This window comes from Triticum aestivum, chromosome 2A (genome assembly GCF_018294505.1).
Source record: "Triticum aestivum cultivar Chinese Spring chromosome 2A, IWGSC CS RefSeq v2.1, whole genome shotgun sequence".
NCBI lineage: Eukaryota > Viridiplantae > Streptophyta > Magnoliopsida > Poales > Poaceae > Triticum > Triticum aestivum.
Genome location: NC_057797.1, coordinates 50,504,181 through 50,528,523, shown reverse-complemented (window position 1 = coordinate 50,528,523; position 24,343 = coordinate 50,504,181).

Sequence of the window (24,343 nt, the reverse complement as noted above, 5' to 3'; positions counted from 1 at the left end):
TTTTTACTTCTGCCCGAGCCAACAGGTTATCTACCACCAGACCTGATACACATCAAGTCTTCTCTACTATTTCGACTGGTCAACAGCTAGTTCTCACACTAGGAGGTCCTGGGTTCGATTCCCAGGCTCCACAAATTTTTTTTATGCATTAAAAATGTTGTTTGATACTTACTTGTGTTTAAATATGTTCAAACTTGTTTAAATCATAATAGTAATATTTTTTATAAGACAGTAATATTTTTTTAAAAAATATCATCAAACAGTAATGCCGGTGGAGCGAGGGAGGGTGCGGGGGGTGCGGGGGATCGGCGGCGGTGGTTGAGTAGGGGAGGGGTGCGGGGGGTCGGCGGCGGCGGTTGAGTAGGGGAGGGGTGCGGGGGGTCGGCGGCGGCGGTTGAGTAGGGGAGGGGTGCGGGGGGTCGGCGGCGGCGGTTGAGTAGGGGAGGGGTGCGGGGGGTCGGCGGCGGCGGTTGAGTAGGGGAGGGGTGCGGGGGGTCGGCGGCGGCGGTTGAGTAGGGGAGGGGTGCGGAGGGTCGGTGGTGGCGGTTGAGTAGGGGAATCGAGAGGGTGCGGGAGGACAGCGGTGGCGGCCAGTGGACCGGATCTGGCGAGGTGGGATAGCGATCGAGATGGAGGAGGATCAAGATCGAGTGTCCATGAAATTAAAAAATATTCATGATAGTTCAAAAAGTGCCCATGAAATATAATCGAGAAATGAAGTCTACGATTTAAATACAATCGATCTTAGCTAGCTATCTGTTCACAATCTTCTTGCCCTTGTTTTTCGCAAATGGAGTTCTTCTATGGAACGGACGTCCTTTAGGTAGGGTGGTCCTGCTTCTTCTTGTGGTGTATGCTGCTACTTCATCATCGTCGTCATGTTCGATCCTCGGGTCGCCGTACTTGTCGAAGTCTTGCTCATTGGCTACTCCATCCATTCCGATGATCTTCCTTTTGCCTCTCCTCACGACAACACGACTGGGCTTTGGCGGGTCGGTAATGAAGAAGCATTGGTCCACTTGGGAAGCCAGTACCCATGGCTCATTTTTCGCGGTGACGTTTGCGCCCGCGGTCTTGGATTTGGCTTCGGGTATAACCATGGTGGTGAAATACCGGTCTTCTTTTATGACGTTCTTGGCCCATCTGACACGGAACATCGGGACCTTCTCTCCAGCGTAGCTCAGCTCCCAGATCTCCTCGATCCTTCCGTAGTATCTGTCCTTGTCGTTACCAGTGTAGGATTCCATTGTTACCCCGAAATTCTGATAACCATCGCTCTTCATGTCCTTGGCCTCGGTGTAGAATGTGTAGCCGTTGATATCGTACGCCTCATAGGTCATCAGGTTGTGCTCGGCGCCCTGTGACAAGGCGAATATGAGTTGTTCTTCCGCGGAAGAATCCTCATGTAAAGGGTACGACAGAAGCTTCTACTTGAACCAACGCGTGAAACATGAGTTGTGCTCTTTGAGTATATCTCCGTCCGTCCTCTGTTGGCCTCGGTCATTGTACGTCTTCTTAATAAAGGTTTTGTGCTCTACCACCCAAGGATCGACCACGTCTATGTGTTCTAGCGCGACTAGGTTTGCTCTTTCAAAGTCGGCGAGTCGACCCTCGAAGTCGACATGCATTTCGCGGCGACCCTCACGGTGACCCCATCCAGCGAGCTTGCCGAGGTGCCTGTTGACGGGCAGACCAACGGGGTTCTCGATGCCTAGATAATTCGTGCAGTAGGAGATGCACTCTTCGGTCAGAAAGCCCCTGGCTATGCTTCCCTCTGGACGTGACATGTTGCGAACGTATCCTTTGAAGACACCATTCATCCTTTCGAATGGCATCATGCTGTGCAGGAACGTCGGCCCGAGTTGGATGATATCCTCCACTATATGGACCAGCAGATGCACCATAACATCGAAGAATGCGGGCGGGAAGTACATCTCAAGCTTGCATAGTATCACCACGATCTCTTCCTGTAGCCTTCTGAGTTGCCTGACGCCAATCGACTTCCGAGAGATGACGTCGAAGAAGTTGCATAGGCCCAATAGCGTTTCACGGACGTGCACGTCCATGATCCCACGGATTGCAACTGGAAGTATCTGCGTCATCAGCACGTGACAGTCGTGAGACTTCATCCCGCTGAACTTCTGCTTCGCTGGGTCTAGGTATCTACTTATCTTCCCCACATAACCGTAAGGAAGTTTTACTCCTAGGAGGCAGGTGAAAAACTGCTCGATCTCCACCTGACTTAGAGTGAAGCACGCGGGAGGGTAGTCATTTCTGGTCTTCTTGGCCTTTTTGCCTTTGCGACGACTTTCTGTGTCCTGCTTCACCTCATCATCATCATCATCATCATCATCATCATCATATATAGCGTGAAGCTCCTGCCTGATGCCCATTGATTTCAAGTCTGCCCTTGCTTTCGGACCATCTTTGGTCCTCTCTGGCATGTTGAGCAGGGTACCGAGCAGACTCTCGCACACGTTCTTCGTGATATGCATGACATCAAGGCTGTGAGGCACACGGTGGATCTTCCAGTACGGCAAGTCCCAGAAAACAGACCTCGTTTTCCATACCTTCAGCAGCGGCTCTGGCGCCTTTTGCTTCTTTCCCGGCAGTGGGCAGTCTTTCCAATTTTTCAACAGCTTCTCTATTTCCTCGCCGCTCCTCGTACACGGGCGTTTTCGGGGTTCGGTTTCACCATCGAACAGATCCTTGCGTTTCCTCCACGGGTCATCATCGCGAAGCCACCTTCGATGTCCCATGAACACGGTTTTCGAAGACCCGGGATCTCTATCTAGTTGGCGATACGTTGTGTCATCCATGCACCTTACGCATCCAGAAAATCCGTGGACTACCTGCCCCGCAAGATATCCGTAACCGAGATAGTCGTGCACCGTCGTGAGCAGTGCGGCTCTCATAGGGAAATATTCTTTCTCTGCGGCGTCCCACGTATTGGCTGGCGTTTTCCACAGCGTGTCAATCTCCTCTTTCAGCAGCCCCAGATACAGATTGATGTCGTTCCCTGGTTGTTTCGGCCCTTCAATTAGCATACTCATGTGAATGTACTTCCTCTTCATGCACAACCAGGGGGGAAGGCTGTACATCCACATGAACACAGGCCAGGTGCTATGTGTGCTTCTCTGGCTGCCAAATGGATTGACTCCATCGGTGCTCGCGCCCAGCACGATGTTCCTTCTATCGTTCCCAAATTCTGGGTATTCGAAGTTCAACGCTTGCCACTGGCTCGCATCCTTAGGGTGACTCAGCATCTTGTCTTTTTTATCTATCTCCGGATCATTTGCGTCATCTTCTCGCTTCTTCTCCTCCCTATCCGCGTGCCAACGCATGAGCTTTGCTACCTTAGGGTCCGCGAAATACCGCTGCAGACGAGGAGTGATCGGAAAGTACCACACCACTTTTCGAGGAGCTTTCTTCCTCTTCTTGTATCGAGTGACACCGCACACCGGACATATGGTAGACTCCGCGTGCTCGTCCCAATAAATGATGCAATTGTTCATGCACACATGGTATTTCACGTGCAGTAAATCCAGAGGACACACAAGTTTCTTCGCCTCCTCCAAACTGGTCGGGCACTTGTTCCCCTTGGGAAGACGTTCGTGCCAGAATGACATGTTCTCGTTGAAGCATGCGTCGGTCATTTTGTGTTTTACCTTCATCTCCAGAGCCATGAGCGTTACTTTCAGGCGGGTATCCTCGGGCCTGCATCCTTCATACAATGGAGTAACCGCGTCTAACTCAAGTTGATCCATCTTGGCTTTCCCTCGGGCGGCAGCTCTTGCGTTATCCGTCTGCTTGAGAAGCAGCTCTTGAATATGAGGGTCCTGCACCCAGTCCATCGATGGTCCAGCTTCGTCTGCTCCACCAGCATCATCATCATGTCCTGCATCTTCTTCTACATGATGACTGTGTACAGCATCACCGTCGTGATCATCTCCTGGCGATTCTTCGTCTTCTCGCCCGCCCGAGCAGCGGTGGTTGTCTTGCTGCCCTTCCTCATTTCTTGCCCGGCCCCCATGGACGACTTCGTAGTCATCTTCATCACCTTGCCACCGATAGCCATCCATGAAACCACGCAAGAGCAGGTGGTCCCGCACCTGCCCGGAATCTGGGTCCGCAATAAGGCTATTCAGCTTGCATCTTCGACACGGACATCTTATCTCCGTCTCGTTCTTTTGAAGCATCTCGGCCTTCGCGGACCTCAAAAACCTATTCACGATGCCTTCGGTCATCGTGCGGATCATGGTCGCCTGCGGGGTAGAGCAAACCGATATTTTAGAACCAAGAAAAAATTTGGCATGACTTTCCCTAAAAATAGGACCAAAAAGAATGCTTAATGCCAAAATTCTCGCCGAAACGGAAATGAATCAACATTCCGGCAAAATATTGGCAACTATCGCATTTCAAATACCGGTACACCTCCAAACACAAACACATATGCAAAACCACAAACATATGCAACACCACGAACATACATAGATCTAGCTAGGCCATAAAAAGTGCATGTGCACATTGTTGTAGGGAGAACAACATAAATATAGCTTCCGCCCTTACTTACCTAGCAAAACAAGGTAACTTAACCACTTAATTTGAATGAATTTATGATGGAAATGAGGTGAAAAAGAGGAGGCACCCGAGACAAGGAGGAGGCAGTGTAGAGAATGAAGTGGGGAGAAAGTGAGTGTGGGAGGAGAGGCTGTCCAAAATATCTTGTCGCTGCCCACTTACTAATGGTGCACCAACCACAAATGCGCCATTAGTAATCCAGGTTACTAATGGCGCACCCCCTGGTGGTGCGCCATTAGTAGTTTTGCAAAAAAAACATACTAATGGCGCACTACACCACGGTGCGCCATTAGTAGTTTTGCAAAAAAAGGAATAAAAAAATAATAAAAAAACAACATTAGTGGCGCACTCTCTGGAAGGTGCGCCATTACTAGTTACAACTAGTAATGGCGCACTGCCTGTGGATGCGCCATTAGTATGTTTGGACAGGCGCACTAGTTAAAAAAAAATTTGATACTAATGGCGCACCGTCAGCCAGGTGCGCCATTAGTAGTTTCAACTCTAATGGCGCATCAGAGGGTGGTGCGCCATTAGTATATACTAATGGCTCACCACTTGTCTGGTGCGCCATTAGTGTCAATCCCATCTATAGCCCTTTTTCTAGTAGTGGGGCGAGCGGCCATCTCAGATGAACACCGTGTGCTGATGAATACGGTGATGGAGAGAATATTGTCCGCCGAAAGCGGATTGCATGAAGCTTTTATGAGTCTACTGACAGGCTTTGAGGTACGTAAAAGAATGTATGATAGTCCTGCACATACTAGGTGTGCCCTGTGTAGATAGTAGCCCCTGAGACTCTGGTTGTCGTCTGAAACGACGACGAACAGAGGATCATATTCGCAGGTAATAACCATACTGCCTCTATATGCAGGTGATGGAAGCTCCGGTGGCTAGCCGAACTAGCGAGTTTGCCCATTTAGAACGGCAATTGGATGCGGCAGACGCCGACATTGAGCTTGTTAACAAAAGGCTTGACGAGGCACTGGGTAAGTGTCAATATCTGGTAAACGCCACATAGGAAGAGAAGCATGATGCTAGTATCTTAAATATGTTGTGACTGCAGAAGGAGCTGCCACTGTTGAAGCCTTGCGGGTAGAACTTGCCCGAGCCAAGGAACAGGCGAGGTTAGGTAATGCGGCTACTGCGAAGGAGGCCGAAGAGTTGCAAGCCGAGAAGGCCGTGCATGGTGAGACCCGAGACAAGATGGCCGAGATGGTTGTGGAATTAAAAGCAGCCGCCGACCATTGTCGGGTTCTCGAAAAGGAAAACCAAGCGAAGGCATCGGACCTTGAGAAGGCTGCTGTGGCGAAAAAGGATCTCCACTCTACTATGAGGGCAAAGAAGGAGGAGCTGCGGGAAGCCGGGGATATTGTAGCTGGGAAATCCTTTATGTTGCGGAGGAAATTCGGAGATCCACGGTATGCCCCTCTAGATCGGCTGTGGAGTTCGGAGGATGTGTATATGGATTTGGCGGCGAGCGCTGCCAATGCGGCCAAGTACTTCCAGGGTCAGACAGACCATGGAGTAGACCAGCTGTTTTGGAGACAATTCCATTGTCCCGAGCGTCCACTTACATTGACTAACCAATTAGCCGAATGGGCCGAACTAAATAGGTTGTCCGGACTCTCTATGAGGTCTGTTGTGGATCAGCTGTGGCCGGGAGGTCAAAACCGAACAGTTATTTCAGCTTGGTGCAACAGTTCCTTGACATGGTGCCGCGCATTAATGCGATGAAGAGGTCGGCGTTCATAGAGGGCGCACGGATGGCCTTTTCCCGTGTTAAGGCATACTGGGCGGAGATGGATGCTACCAATGTTGCAGCGCGGGATTCGGCTATAGGTCGAAAGGCTGCTGAGCACTATTTTGAAGAAGTTCTTGAGGGTGCCCGTTTGATAGAGACCCAGTGCTCAAAAAATATTATGTTTGAGTGATATGTAATCTCATTGTAAGCAAAATGCTTTTAAATTTTTTTATAAGGCCGTTTTTATACTTTTGCCTGAAAGTAATATGATGCCTCCTGGGCGGCCGTTTATGTATACAGGTGTATAACCTGAAAGATTGCAGTCGTTGGCTTCAGCCCCCACACATATAATGCGGAGCTGCTCGCAAAAACACGCGTTCACACTTAACCCAACGTCTTGGTCCTATTAAGGAGGTGATAGCGGAGCGAGCGAGGCAACTGGACTATAATGCTTTAGCACTTTCACTTAGCCATAGGAGTTTGACAGTGGGGCTACTAGATAGCCCCTGGTGGCTCCGCACTCTCCCGGTTCCGGGGTGCGTACATGCCTGGCTGGAAAACAGCCCTTTGTTAAGGCGGAGGAATTCTAACATTCCCATAGGTCATCGAGTGGTTGACCAGTCTCACAATATATCATGACAGTCAGTTTTTGGCTTTCTCTACTGAGGTGCTCGTCCGGATGAACGAGGGCACAAACGCAGTAGTTCTCCTGGTGCTACCTTAGCCGGTAAAGCGGAACGTAGGCACCAAAACACAGGAGCCAGGCAAACCCAACATTTGACCAAAGACAATGATTCGGAGCTGATGCATATAGGGCCAAACTCGCGATGCCGAACACTCCCTAAGGTATTCGGTCTTTGTGGTATAAACCGGGCCTAAATAATGGACTTTGTAAGAAGCACCTTGTGTCCAGGTATGTGCATTATTCTGGCGTGGCCACATGCCAAGACGTCAGCATCCTTCTCAATGGTGGATATGTATCAACAAGAGACAGTAAAAAAGGTTTACACAGGGTCTTAATCTAAAAAGAATCCTTGGAATGGGTCCCTGCTGCACGTCTGCGCCTGTGTCTCCGTTGTGCCATATCCTGGACGGGTGTAGCACGATGATCGTCTGTAAAAGAGAGGAAGTTAAGTGAAAAATTTGTCGTGCAAAAAGATAGTTTTTAAAGAACCCATGTGTAATTCAAAATGATAAGAAATCGCCACTTCTCTGCGCACGTTGAGCACCTTGTATTGACAAATAGGGGTGTGACCACTTATTTCTGTATAAATAGTGGCGCCGGACTTGATTAGTTGTTTCTGAGGTCTTGACGACCTATTGGATGCTTTCGTTTGTCCAGGCGCCTTTAGTGTGCGGTGGCCAAGGCAGCCTTACTCTCTTCGGCGCGCAGAGATCGCTTGATATTTCTGTGCACTATAATGATGCCACGTGGACCGGGCATCTTGAGTGTGAGGGAGGCATAGTGCGGTATTGCACTAAAGCGAGCGAAAGCTTCGCGTCTGAGCAGTGCTTGATAGCCACTTTGAAACGGAGCAATGTGGAAAGTTAAATGCTCGCGATGGAAGTTATCGGGGGAGCCGAATATAACTTGTAGTAAGAGGGAGCCCGTACAACGAGCCCCTGGTCCTGGCGTTACTCCTTGAAAGGTAGTATAGCTATGGTGAATTTGTGTTGGGTCTAACCCCATCCTGCAGATTGTATCCTGATATATTAGGTTTAGGCTACTGCTGCCGTCCATCAAGACCCCTATGAAGTGATATCCGCCAATTACTGGGTCTAATACTAGGGCAGCCCATCCTGCGTGTCGGATACTTGCTGAGTAATCGCGATGATCGAAAGTGATCGGTTGAGATGACTAGTGGCAGGACTTCATAGTGATAGGCACTTGGGTATACTTTTCGGGGAGTGCCGTATTGTTTTTTTCCCTTGATTATGTGTAACATGTTTACTGTTTTGACGTCTGGTGGAAATTTCTTTTGTTCCGCCGTGTCTTGCTTGGGAGGCTCGTCCTCGTCTTCACTTGGTGTATCCTCCCCCTTATGTACGGCGTTGAGCCTACCGGACTGCTTGAAGACCCAACATTCTCTGTGGGTATGGTTAGCAGGTTTACCAGGGGTACTATGGATCTGACATACTTAGTCCAGAATTTTGTTGAGGCTGGACAGTTCATCCCTGGTGCCTTTAGGCGGCTTTTGACCTGGCCGAGAGCTTTTGAATCCGGCATTTACTGTCGTGCCCTTCGTGTTGTCTTCTTTATTCCGGCGTTTGTTATTGTTGTTGCGCCGTGATTTCCCGTTTCCATCTCTAACTTTAGATGTACTGGGGTCGCTGGTGCTGCATCTGGCTAGCCAGTTGTCCTCCTCTGCGCAAAAGCAGGTCATGAGGTTTGTTAATGCGGCCATCGTTCTCGGCTTATTTTGGCCGAGGTGTCTAGCGAGCATTCGTCACGGACGCTATGCTTGAAAGCTGCTAAGGCTTCGGTGTCCGGACAGTCGACAATCTGGTTCTTTTTAGTAAGAAACCTGTTCCAAAGCTTTCGGGCTGACTCTCCGGGCTGTTGAGTTATATGACTCAAATAGTCCGCATCCGGAGGTCGGACATAAGTCCCTTGATAATTTGCCTGAAAGGCGTCTTCGAGCTCTTCCCAACTTCCGATGGAGCTTTCGGGGAGTCCTTTGAGCCAGTGAAGAGCTGGCCCTTTGAGCTTGAGGGGTAGATATTTGATGGTGTCGAGATCATCTCCTCGAGCCATATGGATATGAAGGATGTAGTCCTGAATCCAGACCCCAGGGTCTGTTGTTCCGTCGTATGCCTCTATGTTTACGGGCTTGAATCCTTCTGGAAATTCATGGTCCAGCACCTCATCGGTGAAACATAGGGGGTGTGCGGCACCCCTGTAGCTGGGTGTACTGCGTTGTTCGGATGCTTGCGTGGTCCATAGATGGATCTTGCTACATTGTCCTTTGGGTGCGAGCCCTCGCATTGGTTGCATGTTGTGTGGTTAGCGGCGTTGTATGCCGCTTTGTATTGGTAGAGGGGCCGTCTATCCGACCTGGTGGCTGCTTCGATATTTCGTTATGGGGATTCTGAGGCCTCCTCATTGAATTCGGGTAGCAGCTTCCGCTTCGGGTAGCTCTTGAAAGGGTGATTGTCGCTGTACCTTGCTGCAGTGCTGAGTATTTTACTCCATCTGAATTGGAGTGTGTCTTGCGCGGCCTTGAGCCTTTGTTTCTGCTTTTTCAGGCTCCTCGCGGTGGCAACAAGCCTTTTACTAGAAGTATGTTGCTCCGGGTGTCTGTCCGGCGTTATGTCGTCCGGACCATGATCCTTGATAGGATTTGTTTGTTCGGTTTGATTATCCGAATTTCCATTGTTCGGCAGCGGTTCGCCTTGCTCCAGCGCTGGGTCTCTGTGATCGTTGTTTCTGTCGGGGCGGGATTTGGGGCGGCGCTTGTGTCTCCGCTTTGACTGCTTTTTGAGGGAACAAGCATTCGGTGTGTCCTTCCGCTCCCCGTCATCATCTTTTGGTGTGTCCACCATGTATACGTCATGTGACGAGGTGGCGCTCTAGGGCCCAATAGGCGCTGGTTCTTCATCGTCTCCTTCATCGGCGTCCATACCGTCGATGTCTTCGGAGTCGAGGTCGAGCATGTCGGTTAAGTCATCGACAGTGGCTACAAAGTGGGTGGTGGGTGGGCCTTTAATTTCTTCATCGCCCGCATCCCAATCTCGCTGACCATAGTCCGGCCAGGGCTCTCCTGATAAAGAGAGAGACTTCAATGACTTCAGGATATCGCCCAAAGGCGAGTGCCGAAAGATGTCCGCGGCAGTGAACTCCATGATCGGCGTCCAATCGGATTCGATTTGCAGGGGCGCGGAGGGTTCGGAGTCCGGAGAGGAGTCTGGCTCCTTGGAGTCACGAGTCTCGCAGGGTACGGGGCTGGTGCTTGGCTCAATCGCCGTTGGGGTCACAGCCCCCGAGGAGGCGTCCAACCGCCCATCCTTGATCGGCGCAGTTGGCTGCGAATTAAGGGTCGAAGCCGATGCGGGTGCGGCTTCCAGGGCACTGTTCAGCGGCAGAGCTAGATCATGCTCGTCGAAGAGCACGTCTCCACGGATGTCAGCCGTGTAATTTAAACTTCCAAATCTGACCTAATGGCTAGGGGCGTAGCTTTCGATCTGCTCTAGACGGTCAAGCGAATTGGCCCGCAGTGTGAAGCCGCCGAAGACGAAGATCTATCCGGGGAGGAAGGTCTCACCCTGGACTGCGTCGCGCCTGACAGTGACGACACAGGAACTCTCAATGAAAGCACCAATGTCGGTGTCAAAACCAGCAGATCTTGGGTAGGGGGTCCCGAACTGTGCGTCTAGGCCGGATGGTAATAGGAGACAAGGGACACGAAGTTTTACCCAGGTTCGAGCCCTCTCGATGGAGGTAAAACCCTACGTCCTGCTTGATTAATATTGATGATATGGGTAGTACAAGAGTAGATCTACCACGAGATCGAGGAGGCTAAACCATAGAAGCTAGCCTATGGTATGATTGTTGATGTGTATGTTGTCCTATGAACTAAAACCCTCCGGTTTATATAGACACCGGGTAGGGTTAGGGTTACATAGAGTCGGTTACAATGATAGGAGATCTGTATAGCCGTATCGCCAAGCTTGCCTTCCACGCCAAGGAAAGTCCCTCCCGGACACGGGACAAAGTCTTCACTCTTGTATCTTCATAGTCGAGGAGTCCGGCTGAAGGTATAGTCCGGCCATCCGGACAACCCTAATCCAGGACTCCCTCAACTACCTTCAAGGGAGTAATACCAGGGAGTAATACCAGGCCAATCGCTCATTCAACAGCAGTGGACGGACTGGAGCGTGAAACTGTGACCAGAACAGCTTGTCCACTTCGGGACCTTTCTGATCCTTGAAGTACTCGGCCGCATCAGCAGCACTTGCAGCCAAATCCATGTACGCGTCCGCAGAACTCCATAGCCAGTCCATAGGACCATACTTCGGATCTCCGAACTTAGTCCGCAACAAGAAGGGCTTCCCAGACACGATATCTGGAGCTTGATTCAGCTCCTCCATCGTCGCCCGAATTTTGCGAGTGGGCTTCCTTGGCAGCCACCCAGGCCTTCTCCTAGTCCGTCGCCTTCGCCCGATTTCTTCTGCAAGAAGCTGGTAACGGTCAGCGGCATCTTTTAACTCTACAGCCATCTTGGCTATTTTTTCCTTGCTCTCGCAATGCGCGGCCTGTTCGGCCCTTAACTCTTCGGCCGCCTTTAACGCGACCGCATTGCTACTCCTTGCTTGCTCCTTGGCTCGGGCAAGCTCCGCCTGAAGGGTCTCCATGGTGGCAGCTCCATCTGCAGTCACAACATATTAAAGATACTGGCATCACGCTACTCTTATTATATGACGACCACCAGAAAAATCACTCACCCTGTGCCTCGTCAAGCTGCTCGTTGACAAGCACGATGTCGGCATCTACCGCATCAAGTTGCCGCTTTAGCTCGGCAAACCCATCAGTCCGGCTAGCCACCGGAGCTTCAGCCACCTGCACATAAAGGCGGTCTCGTTATTACCTGGGACTATGATCTCTGTTTGTCGCCATTTTCGATGACAACCAGAGTCTCAGGGGCTACTATCTGCATAGGGCATACCTAACGTATGTGGTACTATTAAAAACATAGATTATTTCACGTACCTCGAAGCCTTTCAGCAGACTCATAAAGGCTTCATGCAAACCACTTTCAGCGGATGAAATCCTTTCAATTACCTTACCCATTAGCATACGATGCGCTTCCGAGACGGCCACTTGCCGCAGAAGATCCTTCAGCGCGTCCGACCGCACACTGTAAAGACCCTTGCTGTCGCTCTCCTTAGGAGCCGGATACTGGGAATTCCGTGCAGCCAAAGGGTTATCCTCTGGCCCTAGTGGATCCAGAGATACCCTTCGCGACGACACTTCAAGGTCGCCCGCTTCTTGAGGCGGGATTTCCGGGGGAGGCATTTCACTCTCCATCATCTCCGGAAGAAGATCCCCGAAAGACGAACTCTGTCGAGAAGGGCTATGATCCGGACTACAATTTATAAGCATCAGTTATTATCTTCAGAAGTAAGGTAGGATATTTTCACTATTAAGAACTTTTTGATTACTTACAGCTCAGTGGAGGGCTGATCCCTGCATGGACATCGTGCGGCAAGAATACCCTCCAAGGCAGGACCCTCTGGCGGATATTTCTTGTCCCGTTTGGAAACCTTAGCTTCCGGATCTTCAGAGGTAGTCCTCTTCCTTCCCCAGGGAGAGAGAATGTCAGATTCTTCCCCTTGGTTATCCTCCCTCGCGGAGGCACTCATTCCCTCGGTGGGAATAAGTAGTGAATGAGGCCCGCTTTCGGCCTCTTTATTCCCCCCTTCATCTTCCTTTGAGGGCACTAGATAAGGTGCTGGCTCGAGCATCTTTTCCGGCCCCGGATTGTCCAAGCCCTCAGGAAGAGGGGCCGAACACCGGATCATCTTCGCCTTTGTTATCCAGTCCTGGTCAAAGAGCAACTCTTTAGAATGATGTCATGATAAATAAAAGGATAGTGTGTTCGACCATGGGATTACTTACTTGGGCAGCGGGGCGGTTGCAGCTCAGGCCCATGTCCTCGGTGGTGTCCGGACACTCTATTTGGGGTCCGAAGAACGATTTGTACATCTCTTCGTGCGTCATGCCGAGAAAATGTTGAATAGTACACGGTCCTTCCGGGTTGAATTCCCACATGTGGAGGGGCCAGCGTTTGCAAGGCTGGACTCGAGGAACTAGCATAACTTGCATTACCATAACCAGACTAAAATATCTCTCAAAGAGATCTCGGATACGGCTTTGTAGTATTGGCACGTCCTTGGCTGGACCCCAGCTCAGCCCCTGCTGATCCATGACATCAGTTGCGGTGGGGGCCCGAGCGAAAGGTGGGGGCAGCTACCCACTTGGCACTCCCGCTGCCACAATCCAGACACCTCTGGGAAGGAACCCTCTGGCCATGGAGCATTAGTGATTTTGCTTATTAAAGCACCTCCCCACGTTGTGTGCTGCCCCTCGATCATCTTCGGCTTCACATCAAAGGTCTTGAGCCACATGTCGAAGTGAGGGGTAATGCGGAGGAAGGTCTCACATACGACAATAAATGATGAGATGTGAAGGGAATCCGGGGCCAGATCGTGAAAATTCAACCCGTAATAGAACATAAGACCCCTAACAATGGGATCCAGAGCGAGGCCTAGTCCTCGGAGGAAGTGGGAGATGAACACAACGCTCTCGTTGGGTTCGGGTGTAGGGACGACCTGCCCTCGGGCGGGCAGCCTATGCGAAATTTCGGCTGTCAGATATCTGACCTCTCTCAACTTCTTGATGTCCTCCTTTGTGACGGAGGAAGGCATCCACTGACCTTGAAGGTTGGATCCAGACATAGTTGAAGGTCCGAAGCACCTTACCTGAGCTTTGGGTGTTAGAACTTGAGGGAGGGGAAGGATTCGATTGAGCGAGGGAGGGATTGAACTTGAGGCGGTTGAGCCGCATTGTGGGCCGTGCCATAGCCGTGCCTCCGCCTATGCCCATGGTATTTTTAGTGCGTAGTTATGTACGCGTGGCGCAAATTTTGTCGCTTGAATGGGACTAGGACGGATGCTGAATTGCTGGGGGAGCTCTGAACGTGACGGGCGATCCTGTTGTAGGGTACTCCGGACTCGCTTGAAGGTGTCCTGGGGCTTTATCGCCGAACTGGCGGTTTGCCTCAGGAGGCTGCTTTGTACATCTACTGCGAGGGCCGCAGTGTGCTCCTCCATACGGAGCAAGCATTCTGTGTTTCCACTAACTGTTATAACTCCGCGAGGTCTTGGCATTTTGAGCTTGAGGTATGCATAATGCGGTACCGCATTGAATCTGGCGAATGCAGTTCGTCCAAGCAGTGCATGATAGCCACTGCGGAAGGGGACGATATCAAAGACCAGCTCCTTGCTTCGAAAGTTGTCCGGAGATCCAAAGACCAATTCCAGTGTGATTGAGCCTGTGCAATAGGCCTCTACACCTGGTATGACACGTTTAAAGGTGGTCTTTGTGGGTTTGATCCTCGAGGGGTCGATACCCATTTTGCACACTATATCCTGATAGAGCAGGTTCAGGCTGCTGCCACCATCCATAAGGACTCGGGTGAGGTGAAATCTGTCAATGATGGGATCAAGGACCAATGCAGTAGAACCGCCATGACAGATATTGGTAGGGTGGTCCCTGCGATCGAAAGTGATTAGACAAGAAGACCATGGGTTGAACTTTGGGGCGACTGGCTGCATCGCATAGACGTCTCTTAGTTCACGCTTCCATTCACTTGTGGAGGAAATTTCTTCTCTCCTCTTGTGTTCGGCGGCCGGGGCTCCTCCTCGTTGTCGCTATGCAGCCCCATTTCCTTGTTTTCAGCATTCAACTTGCTGGCCTGTTTGAACACCCAGCATTCTCTGTTGGTGTGGTTGGCTGGTTTATCGGGGGTGCCATGAATTTGACACAAGCGATGGAGTATGCGGTCCAAACTGGATGGGCCCATATTGCTTCTTTTGAACGGCTTTTTCCGCTGACCGGATTTAGAGCCACTGAATCCGGCATTGACTGCCGTGTCTTCGGCATTGTCACCGTTGTTGCAGCTCTTGTGTCTGTTGCGATGTGGCCTGCTGTTGCTATCTTTGGCATCTGAATTGCCAGGATTTCTTGATGTGTTGTTGGTGCGAGCCAGCTAGCTGTCCTTGCCTGCACAAAAGCAGGTCATGAGTGTCGTGAGGGCTGCTATGGACTTCGGCTTCTCTTGGCCGACGTGTCGGGCGAGCCACTCGTCGCGGATGTTATGCTTAAATGCCGCTAAGGCCTCGGCATCCGGACAGTGGACAATTTGGTTCATTTTATTTAGGAACCGAGTCCAGAATTTCCTGGCTGATTCCCCGGGCTGTTGGGTTATGTGACTCAAGTCATCGGCATTCGGTGGTCACTCATAAGTGCCCTGAAAGTTGTCAAGAAATGCGTCTTCCAAGTTCTCCCAACTGCCAATGGAGTTTGCCTACAGGCTATTCAGCCAATGCCGAGCGGGCCCTTTGAGTTCTAGTGGGAGGTACTTGATGGCATGTAGATCGTCACAACGGGCCATGTGGATGCGGAGGAGGAAATCTTCAATCCATACCGCGGGGTATGTTGTATCATCATATGATTCAATGTTCACAGGTTTAAACCCTTTTGGGAATTCATGATCCATTACTTCGTCGGTGTAGGGGGTGTGCGGCGCCTCTGTGCCGGGCTATGTCACGATGCAGTTCATACGAGTCTTGTCTGCTATATTCGGCCCGGCCAGATTTGCTTTTAGTATATCTGGCATGACGGTCGTCATCACGCGTTGGGGCGCGCCGCTGTGATCCGTAGATCCATCTTGTATGTCCTGCTTTGTTTTCCAATACGTCTCGCAGGTCCTGCCTGTAGCCCCGGGCCTTTGTGTTTTTGTTTGACTGGCGACGGGGTGCGGGCTGGGCTTCGGGCTGATATGCCGCTTTGTATCGGCCATGAGGTGGCCGGTCAGCCACAGCATACGCTGGTGGTGTAGGCTTAATGCTTCCTCCTTGAGTTGGGGTAGCAACCTGCGCTTTGGGTAACTTTTGGTTGGGCATTCGAGTTCGTATCCCTCGGCTGCCAGGACCTCGGTCCATCTATCCGCTAGCAGATCTTGATCAGCTTGAAGTTGTTGCTTCTTTTTTTCAGGCTTTTTGTTGTGGCTATAAGCCGGTGCTTGAAGCGCTCCTGCTCGACGGGATCATCAGGCACGATGAATTCTTCGTCGTCGAGGCTCACCTCGTCTTCGGAGAGGGGCATGTAATTGTCATCCTCTGATTCTCCGTCTGTCGCCTGTTCCTTAGGGCTAGCTTGCCCATCCTCCCGCTCAAAGCCTAGCTGGAGGGGATTGTCTTCATCTTCGGCACTATCCGCAGCGTTATTTTCTCTTATGCCGGTATCGCTATTTTTGCTATGGCGGGGCTTAGAGCGGCGCCGATGACGTCGGTGCTTAGATTGCTTATCAAGGGAATTATCCTCCGTTGCCTTATTGCCATCGCTTTCTATGGGGGTGTCCACCATATATGATGAGGTGGCTGTCCAGCACCCTGTGGGCGGTGGTTCTTGTTCTTCTCCTGCATCGTCGTCCATACCGTCGATGTCTTCGGTGCCGAAATCAAGCATGTTGGTTAAGTCGTCGACAGTGGCTATTAAGTGGGCGGTGGGTGGGGAATGAATTTCTTTGTCATCCGCTTCCCACTCAAGCCGGACATAGTTTGGCCAAGGGTCTCCTGACAAGGAGAGAGACCTCAATGAATCTAGCACATCGACCAAGGGCGAGTGCTGAAAAATATCTGTGGAGGTAAACTCCATATCGGTGCCCAATCAGATTGGATAGGCACGGACGCAGGCGGTTCGGAGCCTGTGGCCGGGGACGAATCCAAGGGTCCGGTAACACAAGTATCAGAGGAGGTGAAGTCAGTATTCGGCTCTATCGCCGCTGAGTGTGCGGCCTCCGTGGCGGGGTCCATCCACCCGTCCTCGGACGGCACGACCTTCTCCGGATTGAGGGCCGGAGTAGCCACAGGTGTGATCTCCCGAACACCGTCCGACGGCAGAGCTAAGTCATCCTCGTCGTGACTGTGCGGTGCACCTGACATGGGCTCGAAGTCGTCAAAGATCAAGTCTCCGCGGATGTTGGCAGTATAGTTCAAGTTTCCAAACCTGACCTAATGGCTAGGGGTGTAGCTCTCGATCTGCTCCAGATGGCCAAGCGAGTTGGCCCACATTATGAAGCCGCCGAATACGAAGATTTGTCTAGGGAGAAAAACCTCACCCTAGATCACATCATTGTCAGTGATTGAAGGAGCCATCAAGCCTTTACATGACGACACAGTGGAACTCTCAATGAAAGCACCAATGTTGGTGTCAAAACCGGCGGATCTCGAGTAGGGGGTCCCGAACTGTGCGTCTAAGGCCGATGGTAACAGGAGGCAGGGGACACAATGTTTACCCAGGTTCGGGCCCTCTCGATGGAGGTAATACCCTACTTCCTGCTTGATTGATCTTGATGATATGAGTATTACAAGAGTGGATCTACCACGAGATCATAGAGGCTAAACCCTAGAAGCTAGCCTATGATTATGATTGTTGTTGTCCTACGGACTAAACCCTTCGGTTTATATAGACACCGGAGGGGGCTAGCGTTACACAGAGTCCGTTACAAGGGAGGAGATCTACATATCCGAATTGCCAAGCTTGCCTTCCACGCAAAGGAGAGTCGCACCCGGACACGGGACGAAGTCTTCAATCTTGTATCCTCATAGTCCAAAAGTCCGGCCAAAGTATATAGTCCGGCTGTCCGAGGACCCCCTAATCCAGGACTACCTCACTCGTTCCTTTGGGATATTAGTAAACTTTGTGATAGTCCTCGAGGTCCATGGTATCTCATTCTTCCAATACCATGAACCAGCCAAGGCAGACGTTCTCTGAACCAAACGATCACAACCAGAGTGCTCTTGATGAGTTGTCGATTCTATATTGTGAACCTGCCAGTGCTACCTTTCAGCATGGGTTATCCGAAAGAAATATGTTGAGCCTTGTTCAACATACTAATCTTCGCATCTGCAACTCATAAAACCATATGTTCCTTTGAGTTGTCTCTCTTTAGTTGTATTCTGACCTCTGTCTATCAATTGATGGTTAGGACTGGTTGTGCATTCATGTTAGCGATGCCTATTATTCTTGTGGTCCGTCAAGCCATTCTATTCCAGAATGACTAGGAGAAACAAACTCCAGTACCTCATCCATTTCTTGGATTGGGTCAAAGTAGTTGTATACCACAGATCAAAATGTCAATCCAGTTTTTGTTCTGCTCTACCTTGGAGTATTACCATCTTTATATCAAGAATATCATGGGAATTGCACACCATCCTATGAACTCTTGATATAGTGATACTTCTCGCCATCATTATTCATTCCTCAGTCCTCGTGTTGTTGCAACCGGAATGACGACAAGTGAACTATGATGTGTGAAACCAATACTCCTAGCAACCTTGTTGCTTGGTAGTTAATGGACAACACTACAAAAAAATACACTTCCATGATGATACTTGTTTGTCACAATAGGTCGCGTTTTCTGTCATGCATGTACATCCATGACGATTTTATGACAGAATCAAGATAGTCATACATGTGCTGTCGTAGAAGTGTTCCACAACATTACCAAAATTATCATCATGGAAGTGTCCACTTCCATGATGATAAATCACGCGTCACGGAAGTGCTTTCGTCAAGGGTGACCGACGCGTGGCATCCACCGTAACGGAACACCGTTAAGCTATCGGGTCGGGTTTTGGATCCGATAACCTGTTAACTGCCCCGACCAATGGGGATTTTCCACGTGTAAAATCATGATTGGCTGGAGGAGACATGTGTCAGGTCCGCGTTGGCACAGGTGTCACTGATCCAATGGGCGAGACGCGCCTATGATATGTTGACATGTGGACCAACCCATCAAGCTTAAATGTGCCGGCCCAACTGAAGGCTCACAAGATTTTGCGGACCATAATGGGCCGACCTAGCTAAAGGCCCATGAGATTTTGCGGACCATAATGGGCTGGCCCAGCTAAAGGCCCACAAGATTTTGCGGGCCATAATGGGCCGGCCCAGGTAAAGGCCCACAAAATTTTTGGGTGCCATAATGAGTCGGCCCAGGTAAAGGCCCACAAGATTCTTGCGGATCATAATGGGCCGGCCCAGGTAAAGGCCCACGAGATTTCGCCATCATTAATGGGTAGGCCCAGCTATAGGCCCACAAGATTTTGAGGACCCTAGTAGGCCGTCCATTAACCGGCTGCCATGTTTTGGGCCAAATGCCGGCCCATATTTGATCCGGTCCATTAATTGCCTGCCACACTCTCGGCCTAATAGTGGCCCCTATGAGATCTGTCCCGTTAAAAGCCCACCATGTTCTGGGCCAAATTATGGCCCAGTTCAGGTCTGGCCCTTTAAGAGGCTTTGGGCTCAATTATGGCCCATATCAGATTCGGCCCGTCAACTGGACACTATGCTTTTGGGCCCACTTGCTAATGGCCCACTTAGTAATTCACCTGATATTAGTTTTGGCCTGTTAAGGGCCCGTTTAACATTTCGGCACTATATTAATTTCGGCCTGTTAAAAGCCCGTCATATAGTTGGGCCTAACTACGGCCCGGTTTGCATACGGCCTGCTCGCAGCCGATATCTGATTGGGCCAAACAAGGACCGAGACAATTTTGGCCTGGTAAAAGCCTGTGATTTGATTCGCACAATCATGGGCCGGGTTCATTTCGGGTTGCTGCCGGCCCGTGAGCTGTTCGGCACATTTCAGGCCCAACCTACATCATGATTGCATCACGGCCCGGTTATGTACCATAATTTTATGGATTGGCCGGTTTACTGTGAAGACAGGATATATATATACAGTAAAATAACTGCAGCATCGTGAATAAGCAAAAACCTAGACTATACAATAAAGAAATTACGGCATATTACATCCACTGGGCATCAAAGTTTGCCATTATGATAATAGAGCACAAGCAGACAGCAGATTACATACACTGGGCATCAAAGATCGCCACCAGTGCAAATAAACACGGTGACAAAATAATATACAAAACCGACAACACTTCAATAGAGCTCAAGAAAGGTTAGCCCTGCTGGGGAGCTGCAGCGCAAGCAGCTGAGCAAGATGATGAGACTGCGCTTGTTCAACACTTATATCTTCCTCACTCTGAAAGATAAACAAGCAGACAGATGACATGTTTTGCACATAAAAGTATCAGTGCTGACAATTCATCACATTTCTTACTGACGAATAAAGTGACACAGTTTGAAATTGCATTAACACAATATGGTATTGTTCAGGTCAAGACATGGCAGGAAATGATATTGTGAAGGAGTTGGCAGCTTCACGACACTATTGCATTACAGATCAAGAACTCATAAGTATCAATGGTTAGTGTGCTTTCAATTTATACCATTTCAGATTGGCAAATAAAGAGATGATTTAAATAATAGTAGAACGATATGACATTGTTCATAGTTAAGACATTAAAGAATATGACATTGTGTTGTAGTGGGTAGGTTCACCACACCCCTGGATTACGGATGAAGAACAGAAGCATACATGCAGTGTAAAAGAAGATCACTTGCTCTGTATAGTTTAATTTACATGGTATGAAGAAGGAACTTGGTTGTACAACTGAAAACTTAAATTGAGAACGGACAAACTTTTGTTTATGAACTACATAATAAACTTTAAACAAGCAATTTGATGCAAACACCAAAAATAAATAGCTGTTGCAGTCATGCCTAACCAAATATATACAATAAAGTTTGAAGGCTTGAGATGGACAAACTTACATTATTGGTGAAGACATGCTCTATAAAGGCCTTGTCCATGCTGATGGGGGGGGGGGGGGAATTCGAGAAGTTTACCACAGAATCTTCTGCAAAAGCAGTGCCTTTATTCCACATTTTGTTAAGAGTAAATATAGATGTGATAATATACGAAAAAATGGACAATATTTAAGATAAGAGGAAGAGTGATGCTACATAACCAAGTAGCTATAAATGTAAGTGCAGCGATACAGGCAAAAGATACAGCCAAGAGAAATGCACAGCTAAACTTCTTCAGTACCAACCTTATGGTAAGAGTAAATATAGATCTGATGTGTAGAAAATGGAGGGCAAAGGAAAATAAGCTGCAGAGTGATGGTACATGAACAACTACCTGTCATTATAAGTACACTGATAAAGGACAGCATGTACTTCCAAGAACAATGCAGAGCTAAAAAAACATTGGCACTGGATATATTCTACACTAGTGTAACCATTCATACAGATTAAATAATTTGGAGCGAACAATTGACAAGCAAGCTATCATGCATACTGCTGTCACATAATGAACTAGGTATGTATGCAAGTACAGTGATACAGGACAACAGGTACTAACAAGAGCAAAGCAGCGGGCAGCATATTTGTGATATCATGTCGTTCTTGTCAAACTGGAATTCTTCTTCGAGGAGATTTCCTGCAAAAAAGATCCGTAAGGCACATGCAGAAAAGTAGAAGTTCAAATTGTCATGTGATTTCATAGACAGTACCTCATCCTGGGAACGAGACCAGTGCATAACAAGGTTTTTCCATTCAATGTCTTCTAAATTTAGCACAGGAGACTTCACCAGAAATTCGTTTATAGACTTGCCATCAAAGTGTGATTTCCTCAGGTAACACCGATACTGCTACAATGCTTCCTTGAAAAGCACAAGCAAGCATTGCTCGTCATGACTATACAGATTGACCCTCGCCTAGTTACAACAATGTAATGTAAATCATTGATGTGTTCAATCAGTAGAAAACAGGAAAATAATAACCATGAACAATACCACTTACACGTAACTTGGACAGGAAGATGTGAAAATGGTGTTTGTCTTCACAATAATCTTCCCGTGATGGGAATATATGCACGTAGTCCCTAACAACATTGAAAGCATTGTACTTTAAACTGGCAATAAATGGAATGCGGTTCCAATCTGCAGGAATTGGCCGTCTCTGCAGTTGGGATAGGTCTTCGGCCGGTGGACTTCCTGTACTTTTTGCTGGAGTGGGATTTTTCTGTGGTACAACTGGTGCATGAAATCGGTATACCTTTTGCTGGAGTGCAGGTCCTGTGTGGTGGGGCTAGTGGTGTGGCCAGTGAAGTATGGGTACAGTCTGCTGGAGTCGGTCCTACGTTTTGTGTCACTGGTTGTAAAACCAATATAAGTGGGGTGCTATGTGATTTCTCCGGCACCACCATGTTTTTCAAGGACTTTGCTGGTGCTCCTTCAGGTTCGGCAATCACCCTCTTCCTTTTTGATGTCTGATGCACAAGAACAACATTTGAGTGGAAAAACATGGTATGATGACAGATGGAATATGTATTGATAATGGATGGGCATGGCATCTCGACACATATGATGAGTAAACTAAGCAGATGGCGGTGCAACAAAGTAGAATAAATGCAAGACAACATATGCAAGATACCCGCAATCAATAAAACATTGCCAAATTAGAACAGGCACCTTGATGGGTGAACAGGACAGGCCATCTGCCTTTGACTCCTCGAGGTTAGAATAGTCATTAGGATCATATTCTGAACAAGAATCAACAGGTGGGGAGCGTATGAGTTTCATTGCATCCAGAATGGCACTAAATGCCTTGGTGCCAATTTTGTAAGTCATTGTAGTGTTTAGCTTCAAGAGTGGACTGCTGCTAGTGTGACACAAAGCAGCTACACAGATCATAGTGTAGATATAACGGGAAAACCTTAAGCATTAGATTAAAATCAGCAAAGTGGAACTTGCTGGAATATATGTGCTAGTATTGCCGGTACGGCTAGAAAGGCTTCGGATACCGGCTCTCTTCAAGTGAAGGTGCGGTACTGTTAATATCAGTGTAACACTCAAAGGCGACACAGCTCCCCGCATTTCCTTGCTATTCTTATAGGATTCAAGTGGGCAAGCCACTACAAATCCTATTCCTATGTTTACAAGATCCTGTGAATCAAAGAGGCTCAAAGTGTCCATCACAACCGACCGTATAGACGTCTACACTGCAAATGTCCCTGCTCATCTTCAGTTCAAGGAACATACTGTACTACTATCATACTCCCTCCGTTCCGAAATATAAGTCTTGGTAGAGATTTCCACTATGGATCACATACAGATGTATCCAGATACATTTTATAGTGTAGATTCACTCATTTTGCTCCATATGTAGTCCATGGTGGAATCTATACAAAGACTTGTATTTAGGAACGGAGAGAGTACATATTAAAGTAGAATGGAAGAGGAACATGGTAAAGAAGAGCAAGCAGATTTTGGATAATAAAATGTTGGTTGCGCACTTCCCACACATGATGAACCAGAGCACATTAAGAATGCTACTCTCAGCTGGCTCTCGACCATTTCAGGCGGTTGGATGAAGATCCTATGTCTCCTAACCCTTCTTCTTCGTCGTCTCTGATTCTTTCCCATACAGAACACTACACGGGCCGCCGGCTGGACCACCAGCACCCCCACCACCACCCACGCCCCAACCCCCACCCGCGTCGAGTTTTCTTCGTTCGGCGAGGCCCCACAACCACCCGAGCCCCATCGATCGCACCAGCGAACTCGGGTGAGCTCTGAAAAATCGACTGACCCAATTTTGAAATTTAGTCTACTGTGATTTAACTAGTGTGGAATATAAAAGGGTAAAACCATAAGCATTGGGAGTATAGTGTTGAGCATGTCATGGCGGATCTGAAGGTGCAAACTAGACAAAGGCAACTTCGCAACCAACACAAGAAATCAGAGTAAAGCAGTGGCGATCTATTTTCTTGCTGTGATAAATAAGTTGAGCAGATACGAAAGAGTACCGCCTCTGGTGCGGCGCCGTGTATGCATCTGCTGAGAATTTGACGGTGCTAGGGTAGCAATGGCTGTCGGCGGCATGGAAGCAGATCTAGGAGGGTAGGCGGTGGCAGCGGGGCGCGGTGGATGAGACGGTCGTAGGAACGGTGCCGGCAAGGTGGACGACGGCGGGGATGAAGCGAGAGGACAGGATGCAAGGATCCAGGTCTGAAGTCATGGATGAGAGAGGTCGATCTCTTGTAATGGACGGCAGCATCGGGGTATCAGCTCCGGCATGGTGGAGGAGTACGGCGGTGGATGGTGTGGCGGACGGCGATGGACGGAGGATCGTGGGGTGGGGAGGGTGTTTTGGCGCCCACGGAGTACAAATGGGGAAAAGGGAGGTAGAGAGGAAGGGGGGAACCATGTATTTAGGGCGCGCTTGTCTCAAATGCGAGGAAATTTACAAACTTAGCTCCCGATTCAAATTTCTACTACATCTCAGCAACATTAGTCGGTTGGGGATAGGACGGTAAT